At 45.6% G+C, this 25,805-nt stretch overlaps 1 long non-coding RNA gene across 1 annotated transcript; it reads left to right on the top strand.

The window, feature by feature from the left end:
- Positions 1 to 5,801: 5,801 nt before the first annotated feature.
- LOC116987762 lies at positions 5,802 to 23,707 on the top strand. The gene is made up of 3 exons (XR_004415776.1): positions 5,802 to 5,882; positions 6,253 to 6,258; positions 23,698 to 23,707. It is a non-coding gene; the product is annotated as an uncharacterized LOC116987762 (long non-coding RNA).
- The last annotated feature ends 2,098 nt before the right edge of the window (positions 23,708 to 25,805 follow it).

The raw sequence follows: 25,805 nt of genomic DNA, 5'->3' as shown, positions 1-25,805 counted from the left end.
TAAGAATAAGGGGTAGGCCATTTAGGACTGAATGAGGAAAAAAGTTTTCACCCAGAAAGTTGTGTATCTGTGGAATTCTCTGCCACAGAAGGCAGTGGGGGCCAAATCACTGGATGTATTCAAGAGAGAGTTGGATGTAGCTCTCAGGGCTAACGGAACTAAGGGATGTAGGGAGAAAGCAGGAACGTGGCACTGATCCTGGAAGATCAGCCAAGATCTTATTGAATGGTGGTGCTGGCTCGAAGGGCCGAATGGCCTACACTGGCACCTATTTTCTATGTTTCTATCTCTGACACCAGACACCAAAGAGAAATGTTCAACTTTGACCTCTGTTGCAGTCAGAGGTTTTCTGAAGGGTAAAGAATGCTATCCTCATAGTTTAGTTTAGATTAGTTTAGAGATACAGCGTGGAAGCAGCCCTTCGGCCTACCGACCGGCGATCTCCGCAAATACACACTGCCCTACACACACCAGGGACAATTTTTGCATTTATACCAAGCCAATTAACCTACAAACCCGTACGTCTTTGGAGTGTGGGAGGAAACCGAAGATATTGGGTAAAAACCCACGCAGGTCACCGGGAGAACGTACAAACTCCGAACCCGGGGTCTCTGGCACTGCAAGGCAGCAACTCTACCGCTGCGCCACCGTGCCGCCCAAACCCAGAGGTTTATAGAATAAAAATTAACACCTTCACAAGCTCGTGGGAATCCCTGGCATGTGACCGCTTAAAATGGAGAAGCAGAATCTGAAGTCATTGTGACAACATGAATCAGTACGATGGAAACATGTAAAGGCTAACTAACTACAAACTAAGGATGAAATACACGATATCCCAAACTACGCACCCCCACCCGTGCTACAAAGCATCCCCTGCCTCAGCGTCATGGTGGGGGGAGGGGGGGGAAGAATGAAGGAGGACCTGATGCGGGATACTTTGTAGCTTTGTCAGTGCCCTTTAGGTGGTGGCTGTTTGCATACCTCGGGTGTGTAAGAATGCAAAGGGTATCACTGTGACAATAAAGTATCATTCATTCATTCATTCATTCATTCATTCATTCATTCATTCATTCATTCATTCATTCTTTCGTTCGTTCGTTCATTCATTCATTCATTCACTCACATGGAGCAAAGTGTGCAGATCACCCACCTGGTTTACATTGTGGGAACTGCTTGACCTACAGTATTTCCACTGAAGGAGAACTGTGGCTTCCAGTCAGCCTCATGGGCCTTAAGTAGGAATACGTCGTGTTCAAACTCTACATTCGCACGAGCAATTCCAGTGAAAGTGGAGGGATACCAACACCGCACGTTAGTTCATGAACCCAGGTTGTCAAAGAGTTGGTTGATGCTCGGTGGTTGGTCAGGGATGAATGGGATTAATTCTATGGGGCTTCCATCTCCGGTTCCAGACTTCCCAGTTCGGACCCGACTTAGATCTCCGACTAGTCTCACTGTCCTCCTGATTAATTGCACGGTTTGTGTACCTCGTTGTCACCTTCCCCTCAGCCATCACGGAAACATTCTACATTTCCTTAGTTCCTGAGTTGGATGATCAGCCATGATCATATTGAATGGCGGTGCAGGCTTGAAGGGCCAATTGGCCTACTCCTGCACCTATTTTCTATGTTTCTATGTTTCTATGTTTCCTTGATCAGCCTCTGCTTTGATCTGTCGTTTTCAAACCTTATTTTCTCTCTGAACCCTTCCATATCTCTAGTCTCCCCTCTCCCTTGACTCTTGGTCTGATGTAGGGTCTCGATCCAAAACGTCACCCATTCCTTCTCTCCAGAGATGCTGCCTGTCTCGCTGAGCTACTCCAGCATTTTGTGTCCATCTTTGGTGAAAACCAGCATCCGCAGTTCCTTCCTACACCTGCTCCATGCTTTTGTTGCCTTTTTTAGATTAATCCAACAGAGCCCTCCACTGCTGGAGTTCCATCCATCGAAACATCCCGGCTGTCCTCCAGAACACATCAGTCCGCAGCATTAAACTTACTGACCATTGGAAGGTTTGCGGATTAATGTTAATATGAATAGCACAGTTGAAAGATCTTCTTGTGTTGGGTGCACCCTTGGCCACAGGGTTTGTGACTGATGAGCGTTTGTCGGCACTGGGCCTGTAGTCGCTGGAGTTTAGAAGAATGATGGAGGGGGGTAGATCTCAGTGAAACATACAGAATTATGAAAGGCTTGGATAGAATGGATGCGGCGAGAATGTTTCCACTGGTGGGAGAGTCTAGGACTAGAGGTCACAGACTCAGAATTAAAGGACGTTCTTTTACGAAGGCGATGAGGAGAAATTTATTTCATCAGAGGGTGGTGAATCTGTGGAATTCTTTGCCACAGAGGGCTGTAGAGGCCAAGTCAGTGGATATTTTTAAGGCAGAGATAGATTTTTGATTAGTACAGGTGTCAGGGATTATGGGGAGAAGACAGAATAGGGTTTGGAGGGAGGGATAGATCAGCCATGATTGAATGGCGGAGGAGACTCGATGGGCCGAATGGCCTAATTCCACTCTAAAACTTGTGAACATGAAAAATTGAACATATAGAGAGAGATCCGGGAGGACTGATGGAGATGGGAAAGGAAGTGAGTTACGAGAAACTGGAACATTCAATGTTCGTTCTATCGTGCCAACTGTCTTTATGTTATAAACCAGCATCTGCAATTCCTTGCATCTTCTCAGAGTTACAGGTGATCTATTTTTTACAGGCCTTGGGGTAAAAGGAAGGTAATGCGGAAAAATCTGCGGAAAGAATGAACAAACACTTTGAAGGTGGGGTTGTGGGAAGATCGGGTGGTCAACAAGGCATTCGGCACATTGGCCTTCATCAGACAGAGTATCAAGGTTAGAAGTTGGGAGGTCATGTTGCAGTTGTATAAGAAGTCGCTGAAACCACATTCAGAGTATTGTGTTCAGTTCTGGGCACCATGTTATAGAAAACTGTTGTCAAGCTGGAAAGGGTACAGAGCCGATTTACGAGGATGTTGACAGAAATAGAGGGTCTGAGCTTATAGGATGAACTAGCCTGGACTCTATTCCTTGGATAAGTTGGTGATCTTATATAGGTGTATAAAATCATGAGAGGAATAGATCAAGTAGATGCACAGAGTTTCTAGCCCAGAGCAGGTGAATCGAGGACCAGAGGTCATAGGTTTAAGGTGAAGGGGAAACGATTTAATAGGAATCTCAGCGATAACTTTTTCACACAAAGGGTGGTAGGTGTATGGAACAAGCTGCCAGAGGAGGTGGTTGAGGCAGGTTCTATCCCAACGTTTACGAAACAGTTAGACAGGTACATTGAGAGGACAGGTTTGGAGGGATATGGACCAAGTGCGGGCAGGTGGGACTAGTGTAGCTGGGACATGTTGGCCAGTGTGGGCAAGTTGGGCCGAAGGGCCTGTTTCCACGCTGTATCACTCCATGACTCTGCAGCTTTATAAAACACTAAATTATGACGGGCATCATATCTACAATCTCATAGTGAGTAAAAGTCAATTTGCTATGGAATAAAACACTTAGATACAGATAGAGACAACGAACTGCAGATAAAGATATTTAACTGCACAAAGCTTTGAAATAAATGTAATAAACTTTTGGAAAACACTGCCTCTATAAATGAACAACTGTTCCTATGGTAAAGAACTATTTGACCAGCTTATCGAATGTCAATTTGCACAGTCTTCTTCTTATTGAGTCCACATCACAAGATTAGATGTTGTCCAGACAGAGCTGAACACACTTCTCGGCATCTGCATACAATGGTGTCTGCCTTGCGTTTCTTGTGCTTCTTGTGCGTGGTGGTGGAGAGATTGGTGGAAACAGGGCCCCAACGTGAACGCTCTTTCCTTGACCCCAATTTGCACAGTGGAAGTTAGATATTTGAGTAATTTCTAATAATCTTGTTTTATTTCTAATAATCTTATAGAAACTTACAATCTTATAGAAACTTACACAATTCTTAAGGGGTTGGACAGGCTAGATGCAGGAAGATTGTTCCTGATGTTGGGGAAGTCGAGAACAAGGGGTCACAGTTTAAGGATAAGGGGGAAATCTTTTAGGACCGAGATGAGAAAAACATTTTTCACACAGAGAGTGGTGAATCTGTGGAATTCTCTGCCACAGAAGGTAGTTGAGGCCAGTTCATTGGCTATATTTAAGAGGGAGTTAGATGTGGCCCTTGTGGCTAAAGGGATCGGGGGTATGGAGAGAAGGCAGGGATGGGATACTGAGTTGGATGATCAGCCATGATCATATTGAATGGCGGTGCAGGCTCGAAGGGCCGAATGGCCTCTACTCCTGCACCTATTGTCTATGTTTCTATGTAATCTTGCTTTGTGTTCTCTATGAGGATTACAGTGATGCATAGTGATTTCTATTAGCTTAGGTTCTCAGCGGAATGCATCAATCTAATTCTTAATACTTCATGTCTCAGGGCCATAACGGCTTGTAGTTGCACCCATTTGACATCTTGAGGTTCTCACCCTTCTTCCTTGAGGAGGTGGTAGGGAGAGTCATAGAGTCGTACAGCCCCGTAAAAGGCCATTCAGCCCGACTTGCCCATGACGATCAAGATTCCCCATCTAAGCTAGTACCGTTTGCCTGCATTTGGCCCATATCCCACTAAACCTTTTATATCCATGTACCTGTCCAAATGTCTTTTTAAATGCTGTTCTAGCACCTGCCTCAACCATCTATACATTCTTTACACCCATCACCCTCTGACTCAAAATGTTGCCTCTCGACCATGGAAATGTATCAGTAATTGTTCATTATGTCGATTGCAAAATCATCTTCCTTGTTCATAACTCATTGCTGAATGCGTCATCAAATTAGGCAATCATCTTGGACTCCGTTTTGAGCCCATGTCCTCAGTTCCCCCTGGTCTCATAAATTCATAAATCATAAGAGAATTAGGCCATTCGGCCCATCGTCTACTACATATTCAATCAAGGCTGATCGATCTTTCCCTCTCATCGGGTAGATCGGGTAGATACAGAGTCTCTTGCCCAGTGTAGGTGAATCGAGGACCAGAGGAATTAGGTTTAAGAAGAAGGGGGAAAGATTTAATAGGAATCTGAGTGGTAACTTCTTCACACAAAAGGTGGTGGACGTATGGAACCAGCAAAGATAGATCAGCCATGATTGAATGGCGGAGTAGATTCAATGGGCCGAATGACCTAATTCTGCTGCTATGTTTTATGAATTTATGAGAGCATTCGCAGATTCGAAATGCCGCCTATCCATTCCCTCCACAGATGATAGAGTCGGCAGTCAGAAACTATTCCCCAGGAGTGAAATAGCAAATACTAGAGGGCACAGCTTTAAGGTACTGTAAGAGAGGAACTGTGATGCAAGATGGCGCTCAAGCCAGGCGACTCTTTGTGTGCTGGTCATAGAAGTGGATCTGCATTTACGCATTGCAATCGCTCCACTCTTTTAAACCTCTACTCCAACAGCAGCTCGCACTAAATGTGAATCCCTTTATCCTGTATCTCTACGCTGTATATGGCTTGACTGTAATCATGCATGCTCTTTCCACTCACTGCTTCACAAGCAACAAAACCTTTTCACTTTACCTCGGTACACGGGAAAATGAACTAAACTGAACTGAACTGATCTAAACCAAACAAACAATGTTGAAGGGAGATGTCTAGGAACCGTTTTTGACATAGAGGGTGGTGAGTGCCTGGAACATGCTGCGGGGGGTGTTGGTGGAAACAGATACGATGGGAGCTTTTAAGAAACGTTTGGATAAGCACATGATTATGCATGGAATGGAACGATATGAATTATGTGCAGGCAGATACAGTAAGGGTCTTTACATCATGTTTAGCACGGATATCGTGGGCCCGAAGGCCTGTTCCTGTGCTGTGCTGTTCCATGTTCTACGTTCTGCGATGCCTGACCCACCAAGTTCCTCCGGCACTTTGTGTTTTTCCCAAGATTCCAGCACCTGCAGTTCCTTGTGTCTCTCTTGTGTCTGCTTTCAGTGCATTTCGTAACTGCACATTGCTGCTATTGTCTTCATTTTGCAAGCCAGAGGAATTAACTGCAGTTTATTCAGCCTCCTTTTTCTCAGGGAAGTAAAGTCCCTGAAAATCTTACTCAAGTCCGAGTCAGTTACCGGACTCACCATTTCACCACGGGCATTCTTGATGACTAATTCTATCCTGATGTTCACACGCTCGCTTTCATTATTACTGAAGTCAATTCACTCAACTAATTTATGTGGGAAGGAACTGCAGATGCTGGTTTAAACTGAAGATTGACGTAAAAAACTGGAGCAACTCAGCGGGTCAGACTGCGTCTCTGGAGAAAAAGGAACAGATGACATTTCGATTTGAGGCCCTTCTTCAGTCTGAACGTCGCCTATTCCTTTTCGCCAGAGATGCTGTCTGAACTGCTGAGCTACTCCAGCTTTTTGTGTCTACACTCAACCAACTATTTAGCATCCACTTGCCAAGAGAAACCACCAAACAGTCAGGAAGATATAAACTAAACTAGTGGGTAGAAACTAAATGGATGGATGAGAAATCAGTTTTGAAAATAACATGCAGTGTGTCTCTCCTTAAGCAAGATTATCTTTCTGTAACACTAATGAGTCAACAACATGATACAGAATGTCCTGGAAAAAACATGTCCCACGATACACGGAAACTCATTTCCCTTAGTCTTGGTTCCTTAATCACGGCTTCAGTTGTACGGAAAACTGCTCTCATAACTCTCATGTCAGCTGGGGGTTGCAATCCTTTGAGACATTGTAGTCCGTTACATAGATGACACAACATTGTGTTTAAGAAGGAGTGGCAGGGTATATGCAGTCACAAGGAACTGCAGATGCTGGTTTACAATGAAATAGTTCTGTAGTTTATCCTTCATCTTTATTCTTTATCTGTGCCTCTATGGAGATCATACAAACAAAAGCTGTTCATTTGACCTCCTGGTCAGGTCGGGGGGGGGGAGTTCCCCCTGCCACGGGTACCATGTTATCCCGTGCTACCTGCTCCATGGTTGTATATTTGGTGACTAAACCGTTTCCCTCTTCTGGTTTTCCAGGTGAGGAGGGGGCTGTGGACCCCCAGCAGGACCAAAAACAAGACCTGTCAAAGGGCGGATGAGCTTCTAGCGAGCCAACGGCCATCCACACCTCAGTAGAAGTTGCGATCACTGTCGTACATAGCATCGTAAGGAATGCTGATGAAGCACACACACACCAAAATCCTTTACTTCCAGCGGCGGAAGTCCGCAGGAACTGGAGGACAGAGATGTGTGGTGCGTCCGTCACCGTTCCTGTCGGAAACCAGCACCACTGCGTCGCTAATGTTTTCAACAATAATCAATGAATGAATGAATGGGTACACGTGACATTAATAAGCTAAACTAAACTGGAGTAACTCAGTGGGCCAGGCAGCATCTCTGGGGGAAAATGGATAGGTGACGTTTCGCGTCAGTGTGAAGGGTCCCGACCCGAAACGTCACCTGACCCGCTGAGTTACTCCAGCGGTGTGCTTGGAGACTTTTTAAACTCACGACTCCTTCTGAAGAATGTTTGGGGTATTTTTGTTTTACTGTTATTGCCGTAGTTATAGTAATCACTCCAGCAAAGCTGGATCTTTGTTCAGGAGAGGTTTAATTACAGTAGTCCATCTGCCTTTGTGTACTTTCCCCGCAAGCCAAATCTTGCCAGCTGCGGTTTAGCATTAAGGTGAATTTACACAACAGAAGTCCCAAGACTTCCCAAAATCCGATTAGAAGGTTTGCAAATGCGCGAAAGGCGTATTTTCTTTTAGCATTTCTTCCCCATGACACCGCCTCCCCCACGGCTGTGCAGGGTGGAGCCTGGGTTTAAAGATCATTAAAGATTAAATATCGTTAAAGATTAAAGATCGGGTGTCAGGGGTTAAGGGGAGAAGTGCCAGAGAATGGGGTTCGGAGGGAGAGTTAGATCAACCACGATTGAATGGCGGAGTAGACTTGATGGGCCGAATGGCCCAATTCTGCTTCTATCCCTTATGACTTTATGATCATTTCCAGGATTACTGAGAGCTTCCAACAAAACACTAGTGGCTGTTCATTGGGGTCATAAATAAAAGCAGCAGAACACATGACACAACCTGGCAGCATCTCAACTAAAAAATATGATGGACCGAAGGGCCTGTTTTCGCACTGTATCTCTACATTAAACTAAACTAAAATTGGCCCCAATGCGTAGGATGGAACTAGGGTACAGGTGATCACTGGTCATCATGGGGCACCCGGAGAAAGTCAACGCAGTCACAGTTGGGAACGTACAAACTCCGTACAGACAGCACCCGGAGTTCAGTATCATTATTTATTTTCTCTCGATTCTGGAAAATTAATTGTATATAAACTCCATAGGACTTAAATAAATTCCGATCGAGAGCAAATAGATTTTAAATGAACGATTACCAGGTTTAATTAGTTCCATGAATTCACAGGGGGCAATTTGACTTGAATTTGGTTATTGATTCCTCTCAGTGAAATGTTAATTACATGATAGTTAATCAATATTAATGAAGTTTAGAGGTATCTGTACGTTGTGGAAAGAAAGGACGCATTGCAACACGAGCATGAAGATTACGCAGTGCTGTCAGTAAGCTTGTGAAACGTTACCAAGAAGGTTCTACAGTTAGAAATTGCTGCAGTGTTGTGAGAAACAGCAAAGGTTAACTTGAACAAGACGAAATGTGAAGGAAGGAAATGCAGATGCTGGTTTAAACCAAAGATAGACACAAAAAGCTGGAGTAACTCAGCGGGACAGGCAGCATCTCTGGAGAGGATCAGGTGACGTTTCTCCAGAGGTGCTGCCTGTCCCACTGAGTTACTCCAGCTTTTTGTGTCTATCTTCAGTTTAAACCGGCATCTGCAGCTCCTTCCTACACAGAGGTGGATGACAGTATAATGGCTGATAATGTAATGTTTAGCGTTTTTCATGCTCTCCTGAGTTTACTGTGCAGGAGGGAATTTTGTGTTTAACTTGCACCCTTAGGCTTTTAGGTGGGGCCCATCTGTCCTCTTAATTACAGCTCAGACAGTAACAGACACAAAATTAAACATCTTCTGGAACAGTGAGTGAGTTTCTCGAACAAGTCGGTTTATTAATAATATGCCCTTAACAATATGCACTGGGAAACACTCTGGGATAACCCAAAGTGTTTTACAGATTTACAGCACCCACACCATTTTATGTACACAGCCTCTTGCCCAGTGTAGGGGAATCAAGTACCAAAGGACATAGGTCTAAGGTGAAAGAAAGAACTGCAGATGCTGGTTTAAATCGAAGGTAGACACAAAATGCTGGAGTAACTCAGCGGGTGAGGCAGCATCTCTGGAGAGAAGGAATGGGCGACGTTTTGGGTTGAAACCCTTCTTCAATCTGAAGAAGTGTCTCGCCCCGAAACGTCTCCCATTCCTTCTCTCCAGAGATGCTGCCTCACCCGCTGAGTTACTCCAGCATTTTGTGTCTACCTTAGGTCTAAGGTGAGATGGGAAAGATTTATTAGAAACCTGAAGGGTAACTTTATCACACAAAGGATGGTGGGTGTATGGAATGCGCTGCAGAAAGACATGTATGAATAACTCAAAAACTTTGTTTAGTTGGGTTTTGTTTAGCGATACAGAATCGAAACAGGGCCTTCAGCCAACTGAGTCAATGCCGACCAACCAGTGATCCCCACACATTAGTTCTACCCTACACACACAAGAGACAATCCACCAATTAACCTACAAACCGCACATCTTTGGGACGTGGGAGGAAACCGGAGCACCCAGAGGAAACCCACGCGGTCACAGGGAGAACGTGCAAACTCCACACACAGACAGCATCCGAAGTCAGGATCGAACCCGAGTCTCTGGCGCTGTGAAGCAGTAACTCTATGGCTGTACCACCGTGCTGCACTTCTTTATGCAATCGATAAAAAAAGACACTCGAAGGTCTGCACCTCATTTTAGATGAATAAGGTTGGGAAATAATTCAGCTCTTGTGACAGTCAGATATCTCTTCCCTTCGTGTTTTCTTATTTAGTGTCAATCTAGAGCCTTGGCTCCCTCTTGGCCTTCATGTAACTGATATCAGGATTAAGGTTATATAGTCTAAAGAGTATAAGAGAGCTGATACCACAAATTGCACATAATAAACACAGCTCACGATGTTTCTATTCATTGCAGGGGAATACTGGCTGATTTCCCCACTCACACTTGGACTATTGGAATAACCCTGATGCCCAATCTAAAAACAACTGCCCAAGACCTGACCAGGGCCAAACCCGGGGCTTTCTTAAATCATGTGGCTAACTTAACCAGGGAAAAACCCTTGACCTATTTGGGCAGCCAGATTTAGGAAGTATGGATAATTCTAGTCATGTTTTCACAGAAAATCTTGATACACGGGGCAGTGCGATGGTGCAGCGTTAGAAATGCTACTTTACAGCGCCGGAGACCCGGGTTCAATTCTGACTACGGGTGCTGTCTATACGGAGTTTGTACGTTTTCCCCGTGACCTGCGTGGGTTTTCTACGGGAGCTCCGGTTTCCTTCCACACTCTAAAGCCGACAGGTTTGTATGTTAATTGGCTTCGGTATAATTGGAAATTGTTCCTAGGATGTGTAGGATAGTGTGAGTGTACGGTAATCGCTGGTCGGTGCGGACTCTGTGGGCCGTAGGGCCTGTTTCCGCGCTGTATCTCTAAAAGGAAACTACTTAATGTTTCAGTAAAACTTCTGGTACCAGCTGTTACCTCAGCTGAGGCAGGAAGGTTCAATTTTATTTAATTCTCTGCCACTTCGGATGCATTTACAGTTTGTGGCAGTGGCTTTTGAGAAATTCCTCTTCGTCTTTAGCCAGTTTCACCACAGATCAGCTATGGTTTTCCCCCAGAATTACAGCATTTGCCTCGAAGCATCGTGACGTCTTTATCCACGGAACTCCCAACTTCCCTTTACTCTGAAACTTTAATCTGTCGCCAGTGACTCTCGAACAGTGAATGACATTTGTCTTTTGTCAAAAATTGACTGCAATTCGAGTTTGAGTTTGAGCTTAGTTTATTGTCTCGTGTATCGAGGTACAGTGAAAAAGCTTTTTGTTGTGTGCTAACCAGTCTTGACTACTTGATTTACTCGATTTGTGAGGGTGTCAGGGGTTATGTGGTGAAGACAGGAGAGTGGGGTTGAGAGGGAAAGGTAGATCAGCCATGATTGAATGGCGGAATAGACTTGATGGGCCGAATGGCCTAATTCTGCGCCTAGAACGTATGAACTTATGAACCAGTCAGCGGAAAGACAATAGATTATTACAATCGAGCCATCCACAGTGTACAGATACATGCTACAGGGAATAATGTGAATAACATTTAGTGCAAGATAAAGTCCAGTACAGTTCAATCAAAGGTCGTCCGAGGATCTCCAACGAGATCGGTAGTAGCTCAGGACTGCTCTCTCGTTGTTGGGAGTTGGATGGTTCATTTGCCTGATAGTCAGTCAAGGTGCAGGAAACATTTGTAAACTATTTTTGAATTACAGCTAAATGGTTTAGTGCACTAGATTTAGAGATACAGCATGGAACAGGCCCTTCGGCCCAGCAAGTCCAAGCTGTCCATCGATCACCCGTACACTAGTTCAATGTTACGCCACTTTTGCATCCTACACACTTGGGACAATTTACAGAAGCTAATTAACCTACAAACTTGCACATCTTTGGAATGCAGCAGGAAACCGGAGCACCCAGGGAAAACCCGCAGAGTCTGGGAGTTTTGTTTAGCTTACTATTGTCACGTGTACCGAGGTAAAGTGAAAAGCTTTTATTTGCGTATTATCCAGTCGAAGACTATAAATGACTACAATCAAGTCGTCCACAGTGCACAGGAAATGGATGAAGGTCACAACATTTAGTGCAAAGATACAACTTTGAAGTCTGATAAAGTCCGATGAAAAATATTTCAAATGTTTCCAGTGAGGTATATGGGAGGTCAGGACCACACATTTAGCTGGTGAGAGGACCGTTCAGTTGCCCGATGGAAAGAAACCTTCCCTGAATCTGGAGGTGTGTGATTTCAAACTTCTGTACCTCTCGTCTGATGGGAGAGGGGAGAAGAGTGAGTGAACAGGGTGAAATTGGTCCTTGATTATGCTGGAGGCCTTGCCGAGGCAGCGTGTAGATGGAGTCATTGGAAGGGAGGCTGATTTGTGTGATGGTCTGGGCCACGTCCACAACTCTCTGTAATTTCTTGCGGTCTTGGATGGGATGGTTCTCAAACCAGGCTGTGACGTATCCTGATAAGATGCTTTCCATGGCACCCCTGTAGAAGTTGGTGTGGGTTGTTGGGGACATGCCAAACTTCCGAAGTCATGGAAACCATAGAAAATAGGTGCAGGAGGAGGCCATTTGGCCCTTCGAGCCTGCACCGCCATTCATTGTGATCATGGCTGATCATCCACAATCAGTAACCCGTGCCTGCCTTCTCCCCATATCCCTTGATTCCGCTAGTCCCGATAGCTCTAACTCTCTTTTAAATTCATCTAATGAATTGGCTTCCACTGCCTTCTGTGGCAGAAAATTCCACAAATTCACAACTCTATGGGTGATTTTTTTTTTTTCTCATCTCAGTTTTAAATGGGCTCCCCTTTATTCTTGGACTGAGGCCCCTGTTTCTGGACTTCGCCATCATTGGGAACATTTTTCCTGCATCTAGCTTGTCCAGTCCTTTTATAATTTTATACGTTTCTATAAGATTCCCTCTCATCCTTCTAAATTCCAGTGAATACAAGCCCACTCTTTCCAATCTTTTCCCATATGACAATCCCGCCATCCCGTGGATTAATCTTGTCAACCTATCGAAGGAGGTAGAGGCGTTGGTGTGCTTTCTTGGCCACAGCTTCGATGTGGCTGTTCCAGGACAAATCACTGGTGTATATTTATCCCTCGGAATTTAAATATGTCAGTATGGATTATTAATAATTTCTGATCATTTTAAACTTGGGATATTATGGATCACAGCCACCATTACAGGTCAAAGTATTAACCTGGTCCAACACTGCACTTCAATAATATTCATAAATAGCCAATGATACAAAGGTTCATTGATCACCCCTGAGTAAAGTAAAGGGAGTTATTAATTAAAAGATGATTTAGATAGTTATCTAACTTTTATTGGTGTACAGTACTTCATTCTTACAGATGCAGTCTGTCGGAGTTCAGACGATCATAAAAGAAGGAAAATTTACAACAAGAGTGATTTTATTTAAGCGGAAATGTAATTCTGTACAGTTGCTTCTGATCTGTTTGCTGCCACCAAGGGGACTTCCTGGCAGATCCTCTGCCCCATGGTGACAGCTCTTAGCAGCTGGTTGAGTTTAATTTAGTTCAGTTTAGAGGTACTGCGCGGAAACAGGCCCTTCGGCCCACCGAGTCCGCACCGACTAGCGATCCCCGCGCACTAACGCTACCCTACACACACTAGGGACAATTTACACTCTCACCAAGCCAATTAACCTACAAACCTGTGGGTCTTTGGAGTGTGGGAGGAAACCGGAGCACCCGGAGAAAACCCACGCAGGTCATGGGGAGAACGTTCAAACTCCCTACAGACAGCTCCCGTAGTCGGGATCGAACCCGGGTCTCCAAAGCTACAAGCGCTGTAAGGCAGCAACTCTACGCTGCGGCACCATTCTGGTTCTCAATATTATTTGATCGGTGATCTTGCATGCATGTGTTACCGCCGCTGTCGTTGTTATGAGCGTTGCCAGTTCCAGGCACTGCGGGGCCTCCAGCCATCGCCTTCCTTGGACGTGAGGGCCGACCAGCGAACCCACGTCCCTCTCTTCGCCCGTCCACCTTTGTTCCCCGGGTGAGGACCCCCCGCGGCCGACCTCGAGGGTGCGGTAGGTGTGTCAGAAAATAATTTCACAGTGCGTTTGCAATTCACACCTTTGAACCATGAGGGAAGTCACCAATCATACAGGGGTAGATAAAAATGCTGGAGAAACTCAGCGGGTGAGGCAGCATCTATGGAGCGACGAAAAAGGTGATGTTTCGGGTCGAGACTCTTCTTCAGACAGATGTGGGGTGGTGGGGGCGGAAAGAAGAAAGGAAGAGACGGAGACAGTGGGCTGTGGGAGAGCTGGGGAGGGGAGGGGAAGGAGGGAGAAAGCAGGGTCTACCTGAAATTGGAGAAGTCAATGTTCATACCGCTGGGGTGTAAACTGCCCAAGCGAAATATGAGGTGCTGCTCCTCCAATTTACGGTGGGACTCACTCTGGCCATGGAGGAGGCCCAGGACAGAAAGGTCGGATTCGGAATGGGAGGGGGGAGTTGAAGTGCTGAGCCACCGGGAGATCTGAGCGAAGGTGTTGGGCAATCAGACAATTAAGATATTTTAGTTGTGCAATCAACAAGTTTAAAGTAAGTTGTTACTGCGCAGGTGGGGCTAATGTAATTGGGACATGTTGGTCAGTGTGGGCAAGTTGGGCCGAAGGGCCTGTTTTCACACTGTATGACTATAACTCTATTCAAATATGTTTTGTTTATGGTGTGAGAGCTAGGTTCACATGACACTTTAATCTTCTCGCCCAGCTTTGACGCAATGAGAGAACATATTAAACTCGGACTTGCTTGAAGAGGAACTGATTCCTGTCTCCATCTTGCACCTTCCTGTGGTTTTCGGTTAGTCAGAGCATGGGCTACCCTGGAAACCTTTAGTTTCAAAAGAATGTTACTCATTTCAGTTTCAGTTTGTGACACAGCTAACAGGAAGTAATTTGAGACTTGAGAAATACTTAATAAAAAGGAGAACCTAATTGACATCACCAAACCAATCACTTGTGCCATGAACAATGGGCTTCAACCCAGCCTGTACATTAATAAATTAATTGTCTCACCCTCATGTTCTCTAAGTCTGCCCGCCGTGACATGCAATACTTTAGATTCTAGAGGAGGGGTCCGACCCAAAATAGAGCCTATCCATGTCCTCTAGAGATGCTGCTTGACCCGCTGAGTTACTGCAACACCTTAAATTTCACTCTAGACTCCAGCGTCTGCAATTCCTTGTGTCTCCAATCTATTTCGATGTTTAGAATTGATCGCACACCCTCTTATATGGGGTCAGGATGTTCCAGATTATGTCTCTCTTATGTAGGAGTAATTGCTTCCTGACACCACCCTGAACAATCTGAGTTTAATTTGAAGATCTTGACTTTGTTTGGATTCTCCAAGGCAGAAGAACTGTTTCTTTTCTTCAAGCCTTAACGATCACATTTTTTTTCCTCAATCTCCATTCTCTTAGAGAAGTTGCACCTTGAGACTATTAGAGATGCAGTGCGGAGACAGGCCCAGCGAGTCCGCTCCGACCAGTGATCACCCCGAACACCAGCACTACGCTACACACTAAACAACAACATTTACAATTTTACCAAAGCCAATTAACTTACAAACCTGTACGTCTTTGGAGTGTGGGAGGAAACCGGAGCACCCGGAGAAAACCCACGTGGTCACGCGGAGAACGTACAAACTCCCTACAGGCAGCACCCATTGTCAGGATCGAACCCGGGTCTCTGGGTACAATGTACTATTACAGACTAGGATTTGAAGGAAGATTAAACTATGGAGAGCCTTTCCCAACTTCAATATTGATCACAGTCAAAGGAAGATATTACTTTTATAGGGCGGCACGGTGGCGCAGTGGTCGAGTTGCTGCCTTACAGCGCCAGAGACCCGGGTTCAATCCTGACTACTGGTGCTGTCTGTACGGAGTTTGCATGTTCTCCCCGTGACCTGCATGGGTTTTCTCTGGGATCTCCGGTTCCCTCCCACAAAGACGTACAGGTTTGTACGTTAATTAGCTTTGGAGAAAATGTAAATTGTCCATAGTGCATGTGAAGGCTGGTGTTAGTGTGTGGGAATCGCTGGTCGGTGCGGACTCGGTGGGCCAAAGGGCCTGTTTTCACAGTGTATCTCTAAACTAAACTAAACTAAACTACCACCTCCACATTTTACTTAAATGCACGTCAGGTCATAACAACCTACTCTTTCTCTTTGCTAACCCTCTTTTGGCAATTTACTCAAGTCTGTCCCAACTACATACTGGTCTGCTGCCGGTGGAAGCAAATAAACTCTATACAAAATAATCATGTCTCCACATCAGCTAGATCTCCCCTTATCCTCTTTCGCTCTATTGAGCACAGTACTGACTTCTTTAGATGCATATCTCTTATCATGATTAGTTTAGTTTAGTTTGGTTTAGAGATACAGCGCGGAAAGATACAAACTCCGTCCAGACAAGCACCCATAGTCAGACATGTAAGGCAGCAACTCTACCGCTGCCCCACCGTGCTGCCCTATGATGCTCGACTATTAAATGTCCTGTTCATTCATGTTGTTCCAAAATGTTGCTTTCCAGAATTGCACACTGATGGTGTGAAATGTACTCAGTATGAATCTAAGTACATGGGTCTCGCACTGGGAGAATCAATTTACTCACTTGAGCTCACAGCATTGCTGAGCCAAGATCCAGCAGTGATTACCTAGTGCGAACAAATACTCGACAATCTCGGCATTAGTTAACTACCTTTAAATGCTCATCCACTTCCCTTTTGTCTGATACAATTGAATCTGCACTGTAGTTGAGCGGTAGAGCTGCTGCCTCACAGCGCCAGAGATCCGGGTTCAGTCCTGACTACGACTGTTGTCTTATGGAGTTTGTACCCTCTCCCTGTGACCGCGTGGGATTTCTTCGGGGGCTCTGCTTTCCTCCCACACACCAAAGACGTGCAGGTTTGTCTGTTAATTGGCTTTGGTGAAATTGTAAATTGTCCCAAGTGTGTGTGTAGGATAGTGTTAGTGTATGGAGAGATCGTTGCTGGGTGGGCCAAAGGGCCTGTTTCCACACGGATTGAATCTTGAGACATACTTTTGGGAATTCACAATCTAAAGTTCACGTTATTAAACTGTAACCATTCGAAATTCCCATCAGCTGGTTTCTGCAGAGAGCTGATGTAATGTAACACTGGAAACATTTTTTAAAATCCCGTGGAAATGTTTCCAACTTTTCAAAACATTTCTGCTTATGCCTTTTGATTCAAATTAAATATGAAATAGAGTTGCTAAATTTGACAGATTGTTTGTAAGTCGCAGCATGAAAACAGACCCTTCGGCCCACCTAATCCACTCCGACCATCGATCACCCATTCACACTGGTTCTATGTTATCCCACTTTCTCATCCACTCCCTACACTCTAGGGGCAATTTGCAGAGACCGATTAACCTACAAACGTGCATGTCTTCAGGATGTGGGAGGAAACCGGAGCACCCGGAGGAAAACCAAATGGTCACAGGGAGAACGTGCAAACTCCACCCAGACAGCACAAGTCAAAGCCAAGTCTCTGACGCTGTGAGGCAGCAACACTGCCAGCTAAGACATTGTGGCACCCCAATTTTACACATATTTTGCTTTAGGCCAAGGTATATCGACAGTGTTTACTTCAAAATATATTTATTGAAAACTTGTCTTGACATAATTTAGTGAGAACTTTTCAGTCAGAATCCTTTTTAAATACAAACACTGAGCACTATCCCGGCTATGAAGGTCACTCGTGCACCTCAGTGTTATTGAGGGATGTAACCCTTGCCAACTACAGAAGTAGGTTTACAAAACAAAAATACCAACTGCGGGATTTACTCAGCGGGTCAGACAGCATCTCTGGAGTATAGCAGTAGGTGACATTTGGGGTCGAGACCAGAAGAAGGGTCTCGATCCAAAACATAACCTGTTTCTTTTCTCCAGAGATGCTGTCTGACCTGCTGAGTTACTCCAGCAATTTGTGTCTAACTTCAGCATCTGCAGTTCCTTTCTACACATGGATAGGTGATGTCTTGGGTTGGGACCCTTCTTCAGACTGATTGTAGAGGTGCGGGAAGGGGGGGGGGGGGGGGGGGGGGGGGGGGGGGAGAAAGCTGGAAGGGAGGTGGCGGCAACACAAATTCTGGCAAGTGTTAGGTAGATACAGATGAGGGGGGTTTCGGTTTTGGCAGAGGTTGGACAAAGGCCATAGATTAAAATACAAAATGTGTAAGATAAGGAGATAAAGAGATGGGGGAAGCTGCCAATGTACACTTGCAATATGGACTATTCGACATAACCAACAAAAAGGCAGGCACAGCTGGGGCCCATGCGAGTGCCCATGGCTACATGCTTATCTTGAAGTAAAGTTATTCCAGGTACTATGTTGGCAAGGATGTTGAAACAAGCTGGAGACACAAGAGGCTGCAGAAGCTGGAGTCGTGAGTAAAACACAAAACTCAGCAGGGCAGGCAGCATCTAGGGAGGGAGTGGACAGGAGATAATTTAGGTCGGGACCCATCTTCAGACTCAGTCAATGCATTATTTTACAGCAATATTATTTACAAAACAACCAATACAAATCCACCCACCATCATAATAAAAAATTACTGAATATTCTTAATACTAAATATTAAATAACTATATTACAATCCTGGTCCCAGCGGTCACGGACCTCCCCCATGGTGCCCATGGGCACCGCATGTTCCTTTTTGAGGGGTACCCAGGCACGGGTACCCAGAAGAGTGGCAAGCAGTCTGCTCGGGCGGGGAGCTCTTCTGCATTGCGCCGTGACCCATGAATGGCCAGCTTGGCCAGGCCCAGGAGCAACACAACCACGACATCCTCTGCTCTACCCTCAGGATGCCCAAAGATGAGGCTGGTGGGGCTGGAGCGCGCAGAACATTCTTGGGACTGCTCTCAGATGGGTGTTTGCTTGTTTGATTACTCTTAGTTTTAGTTTTTAAAGATATAGCGCGGAAACCAGGCCTTTCGGCCCACCAAGTCCGCACCGACCAATGGTCTCCGCATATTAACATTACCCTACACACAGTAGGGATGATTTACATTGATACCAAGCCAATTAACCTGCAAACCTGTACGTCTTGGGAGTGTGGGAGGAAACTGAAGATCTCGGAGAAAACCCATGCGGTCACGGGGAGAACGTACGAACTCGGTACAGACAAGCACCTGCAGTCGGGATCGAACCCGGGTCTCTGGTGCTGTAAGCGCTGCAAGGCAGCAACTCTACCGCTGCACCACCGTGCTGCCCCACTCTTCTTGCTGCCTGTCAAGGTAAATCTACAAAGAAATTTCACCTTTGCTCAAATGAAGGGACAGTGCTGTTGGGCAGTATCTGTCGACCAATTTATACCAGATGTTGTTTGTGGACTGTTGCCCAAGAAACTCTTTAACCTTCCGTTCCAGCTAACACGATGTGTGTGTATTCGCCAGCTCTTCATAACGCAGCATTGCTAAAGTTGATGCATGTTGTCACAGTGTGGAAAGACTTAGACTAATACTGTGCAACCACACGGTGTTCATTAGGTCATTGGGTTCTTCTGAAATCTAGACACTGTGGAATGGAACATGGGAGCACAGTTACCATTAAAGCTCCTTTACCATTTTAAACATCGATGTTCAAAGGCAAATAATTCAGTGGGACAATATGTCATTTTTTAGCCACCAGCCTTTCATGGAGTACCTGGTCGTGAACCGTAACATTGTCTGTCCATTTCCCTCCAGAGATGCTCCGCAACCCACTGAGTTCCTCCAGCGTTTTAGTTTTTATTCAAGACTCCAGTATCCACAGTCATTCATACCATTGCCTAGTTTAGGGAGCATTAGCTATGGGTGGCAGGGTGGCGCAGCGGTAGAGTTGCTGCCTTACAGCGCCAGAGACCCAGCTTCTATCCTGACTGCGGGTGCTGGCTGTACGGAGTTTGTACGTTCTCCCCGTGACCTGCGTGGGTTTTCTCCGGGAAGCTCCGGTTACCTCCCACATCCCAAAGACGTTTAGCTTTGCAGGCTAATTGGCTTCGGTAATAAAGTGTGTAAGTTCATGCTAGTGTACGGGGTGATCGCTGGTCGGCGCTGACTCAGTGGGCCGAAGGGCCTTTTCCGAAAGGCATAGCTTTTAGGTGAGAGGGGAAACTTTCAACAAGACAATGTGCTGGAGTAACTTAGCAGGTTTAGTTTAGTTTAGAGATACAGCATGGAAACAGGCCCTTCGGCCCACCGAGTCCACGCTGACCATCGATCACCTGCACACAAGCTTTATCCAACATACTAGGGACAAGATACAAAGAACAATTAACCTGCAAACCCGTATGTCTTTGGCATGTGGGAGGAAACCGGAGAACCCGGAGGAAACCCACGTGGTCACAGGTAGAACATACAAACTCCGTACAGACAAGCACCCGTAGTCGGGATCGAACCCGGGTCTCTGGCGCTGTAAGGCAGCAGCTCTACCCACTGCGCCACCATACCGCCCCTAAAGGTAGCAATGTTCTGCAGCATTTAAACAGGCACACGACCAGTCATGAAATGGGGAGAAATAGAATATGTGCAGGAATATGTAATTAGTTTCACAGAAACCTTGGGCTGAAGGGCCCACGCAGTACTGTTCTGTGTTCTACACGTTCGAATCAAGGACGAGGAAAAAATATTGGTGATTTCTAAATGGAACTAATCCTAGGGACTTTCCACTGTTCGTTAGAACATGCAGAACGTAGAATAAACCTGGAAGCACCAGAAGTTTGTGAAAGCCCTGAATCTCTACACTACGTGGCATGTGATGACATGCGCAATCAAAGACAGATTTGCTGTGCCAAACAGCCACAGATTTGACATTTGACATTTTTATCAAAAGCTGTGAATTTTCATATGTAAACTTATGATGATTGGCTTTCCATTGAATATGGCGTTTCGCAATCTAGTAATTGTGCTTCTCACATGATATTTCTTATTCCTCATTATAAGTGACAAAGAGTTCAAACTCAACGAGGTCTTCCATCGAAGATTTGTGTTTGAAACTTTCATAAAGCGTATGAGAAATGCCAACTCTGCAAAATTCAGAAAATGTTGAAAACACTGCCCGCTTTTATCTTGGTATTAAGTGGCACGGCGGCACAGCTGGTAGAGCCGCAGTCTCACGGCGCCAGAGACCCGAGTTCCTTCCTGACCTCGGGTGCTGTCTGTGTGGAGTTTGCATGCTCTCCCCGTGGCCACGTGGGCTTCCTCCGGGTGCTCCGGTTTTCTCCCACATCCCGAAGACGTGCGGGTTTGTAGGTTAATTGTCCTCTGTGACATCGCCCCTCGTGTGCAGGGAGTGGATGAGAACGTGGGATAACATACAACGTGTCTGAATGGGTGGTCGATGGTCGGTGTGGATTCTGTGGGCTGAAGGGCCTGTTTCCATGCTGTATAACTAAACTACACTAAACTAAACTAAACTAAGTAAGCTGGTCAAGATTGTTCCAAAACTGAGTGTGGTCTGGTCGGCATCTCTCAATTCTATTTCCAATCCTCAATTTCCATCGCAACTTCTTGGTTCCATATCCCTTGATACCTTTACCAAACTAGAGAAGGGCCCCGACCCGAAATGTCGCCTCTGGAGATGCTGCCTGACTCGCTGGGTTAAGGCCTGTCCCACTGTACGAGGTAATTCAAGACCTCTCCCGAGTTTAAAAAAAAATCAAACTCGTGGTAAGTATGTAGAATGTACGTAGCGGGTACGTCAGAGCTCGGGACATCTCTTAGCGGCTCGTTACGCTAACGGCAGGTACTCGGGAAATGCGGTAAGCTCGTGAAGAATTTTCAACATGTTGAAAAACGTCCACGAGAGCCCCGAGTACCTACGAGTGGCCATTACCGTAATTCCCCGAGTTCGAATCAGGGGAAACTCGGGAGAACTCTTGAATTACCTCGTACAGTGGGACAGGCCCTTTACTGTAAAACTTTGAGTTTAAGGGACTGCAGTTCCTTGTGTCTCCAATCTATTTCGATGTTTATAATTGATCGCACACCCTCTTATTTGGGGTCAGGATGTTCCAGATTCCGTCTCTCTTACGTAGGAGTAATTGCTTCCTGACACCACCCTGAACAATCTGAGTTTAATTTGAAGATCTTGACTTTGTTTGGATTCTCCAAGGCAGCAGAACTGTTTCTTCTCTTTAAAACTTAACAAGCATTTTGATTTATTCCTCAACAATCTCCATTCTCTTGCAGAAGTTGCACCTTTAGAGTTTACTTTAGACTTTAGAGATACGGCGCGGAAACAGGACCTGTGGCCCACCGAGTCTGCGCCGACCAGCGATCACCCCGTACACCAGTTCAATCCTACACACGATAGACAATTTACAATTTTACTGAAGCCAATTAACTTACAAAACTGTACGTCTTTGGAGTGTGGGAGGAAACCGGAGCGCCCGGAGAAAACCCACGCAGTTACAGGGAGAGTGTACAAACTCTGTACAGACAGCACCCGTAGTCAGGATCGAACCCGGGCCTCAGGCTCCGTGAAGCAGCATCTCTACTCCTAGACTGAGAAACAAGTTCTTATTTACATAATCCTTTTTCTCACCTAGATCAAAGGAACGCTATTGGGAAAAAAAACTGGCATCTTAGGCAGGAAATGCAGCATTAAAACTTTAAGTAGTGGAAATTAATTCTGGGTTCTTGGCACTAAATGTGAGACGTAACATATGTACATTGGTCAACAGTTCTAAAATTAGTTCCAGTTGAGTTTCAGAAGTGGGGTCAAAAGGGCAAAAGGTATTTGTTTCCACAGCCTTTACATGTCCATAGACACAGAAAGCTGGAGTAATCCAGCGGGTCTCTGGAGAAAAGGAGTAGGTGACGTTTCGGGTCGTGAACCTTCTTGAGTCTGAAGACGGATCTAGGCCCGAAACGTCACCTATTCCTTTTCTCCAGAGATGCTACCTGACCCTCTGCCTGACCCTCAAGGGATATGGGGAGAAAGCAGGAACGGGGTACTGATTTTGGATGATCAGCCATGATCATACTGAATGGCGGTGCTGGCTCGAAGGGCCGAATGGCCTACTCCTGCACCTGCTTTCTATGTTTCTATGTCACTTATTCCTTTTCTCCAGAGATGCTGCCTGACCTGGTGAGTTACTCCAGCTTTTTGTATCTATCTTCGGTTTAAACCAGCATCTGCAGTTCCTTCCTACACAAAGAGACCCTTCTGAACACGTACAACCCTCTCTCCCTGCCATTCTCCAGCTTGTTGGGAACAATTATATTGTTGTGTCATTGTCTTTACAAATGGTAGTTAGGCACTTGAGTTCACCTCCATCATCTAATACTAAGAGGTGTTTAGGGGAAAGTGCGCGGTTCAGAACAGGATAAAGGTGATTTAAGATGAGTCGCGCTCTCTACAAGCCACCCCCCAGTCACTCTCCCTGCTATTATCTTACTGGTTTAGTTTAGATTAGTTTAGAGATGCAGCGTGGAAACAGGCCCTTCGGCCAACTGAGTCTGCGCCGACCAGCGATCCCTGCACACTAACACTATCCTACACACACTATGGACAATTCACATTTATACCAAGCCAATTTACCTACAGACCTGTATATCTTGGGAGTGTGGGAGGAAACCTGAAGATCTCAGAGAAAACCCGCTCGGTTTTCTTTGAGATCTCGGTACAAACTCCATACAGATGTAGGGCTGCCAACTCTCAAGCATTGAGCGTGAGACTCACGCATTTGACGAAATTCTCACGCTCTCACGCTGATGACAGAAGTTCTCACGCTCAAATTGTTTTTTTAAATATAAATAAATAAACAAAGTCACACTCTTCCACACTCACCAAGGAGAATAGTTTTCTGTCGGCGGGTTTCCCGTAATGAACGAGCAATTTAATTGGCTTAAGCCCTTCGCAAACTATTTAAAATGGCAATGTAGACAAAAATGCTGGAGTAACTCAGCGGGTGAGGCAGCACCTATGTCTGAGTTTGACCCTTCTTCAGACTCAAGCATTTCTCCAGCATTTTTGTCTACCGCTCCATAGATGCTGCCTCACCCGCATTCACATTCCCATGCAGATGGTGTGATAGGTGAGACACGGCAGTGGTCCCAGCACCGCCCCACGCAAGGCACCGCTCACACCTCTCACCCTCACCTCCGGCAGTTCTGTGTCCGGCGGCCGCTTTGTCCACACCGCATGGAGTTTTAACCCCGGCCTGGAGCCAGGAGCGGACCGGGTGAGTGGGGGCGTCGGTGCCGCCTCCGGAGCCGCTGACGTGGCACGGTTGCACAGCAGTAGAGTTGCTGCCTTGCAGCACCACAGACCCAGATTTGATCCTGACTACAGGTGCTGTCTGTACAATATTTGTACATTCTCCTTATGAACACATGGTTTTCTCTGGATATTCCGGTTTCTCCCTCATCCGAAAGAAGTAAAGTTTGTAGGTTAATTGGCTTCAGTAAATTGTCCCTGGCGTGATACAACTGGTGTATGGTAGATTGCTGGTCGGTGTGGACTTGGTGGGCCAAAGGGCCTGTTTCCATCATATATGTTTTCCATATATATCTTAATTTCATTGAACCATATATGGTTGAATATGTGGCATTATTTTTGTCTTGTTTCTATAGTCAAAGGGTAAGGTTGATTGATTTATTTGTGCAGAATAGTGATGGAAGTCTGACTCCTCTTGCCTTGTTTCAATGATTTTGTTTCTCTATATAAATATGCATAACAGCATGAATTATAATCTGATTTCCATACATGAATATGCTAAGATCATTCATGTGCCGCTCCTGTTGATCAGAGCCTAGCTCAACTGTGGAATGTAATTAGGAATGTAATTTAGCCTAACCTTATTCATACCTAACCGAATCTGAAGCATAAATGTTGCATTCAAGTGTAAGTTAAAAGACTCGTTACAGTATGCACCAGATTGCACAATTTCAAGCTGAAAAATGCAAAAGCTCCCTACCGTGGGAGGGGGGGATACCCCCTCCTACACCCTCCCCCCCCCCCCCCCTCGGTCGCTAAGCTCCCTCGCAATTTCTCACACTCAACTCTCACCCAATGTTAGCAGCCCTGTAGACGGCACCCGTAGTCGGGATCGAACCGGTGCTGCAAGCGCTGTAAGGCAGCAACTCAACCACTGTGCCACAGTGCCACCCTACCTTTTAGATGTGTCACCCCTATCTACAGCCATCCTTTGCCCCCTCTCCCTGCTACCAGCTTGCTGGTATTTCCAGTTCTTTTACTTTCCAGGTAATTAAAGTAATATTCATTTGACCCACACAGGATGGGGTGGGTTGAGGTGGGAGGAGATTGTTATGACTGTGTTGCAGTAAACAGAAATCAAACTGAGGGGGTGAATGGAAAACATTGCTTAGGTGAAGTGAGTGTTAAAATTAACCATTTACTGATTGCAAGTCAAACTGCAATAGGAGGCATATTCAACTGGGTACATGAACTTTATTCAACCTGGTGATTTTGATTGTCTCCTGGAACTATGGAGTGACTTAAAAGAAACTGTTGCTATTGATGATAATACAGAGTCTCTCAGTTTCCTTCCTAGCAGTTAGTTAAAGGGCAGAATTTTCATATCTCGCTTGGGCAGCTTACAACCCAGTGATATGACATTTGATTTCTCTAACTTCAAGTAACCCTTGCTTTCCCTCTCTCTCTGTCCCTCCCCATCCTAGTTCTCCGACCAGTTGCACTGAGCTTGCGATTAAACTTTGCTGCTTGTATGCCTCATCGTCACCTTCCCCTCAGTTAACAATGAACCATTCTACATTCTTCTTGAGCATTGTCCCCTTTGATCTGTCCTCTTTACACCTTATCCTTCCATATCTCTATGCCACCCTCGCCCGAGCCTCTCAGTCTGATGAAGGGACTCGACCCGATTCGTCACCTATTCCTTTTCCGCAGCGATGCTGCCTGACCGGCTGAGTTACTCCAGCATTTTG

Source organism: Amblyraja radiata, chromosome 26, assembly GCF_010909765.2.
Source record: "Amblyraja radiata isolate CabotCenter1 chromosome 26, sAmbRad1.1.pri, whole genome shotgun sequence".
Lineage (NCBI taxonomy): Eukaryota > Metazoa > Chordata > Chondrichthyes > Rajiformes > Rajidae > Amblyraja > Amblyraja radiata.
Note: the sequence above shows the minus strand (reverse complement) of the source record. Positions and strands in the feature narration are given on the sequence as shown.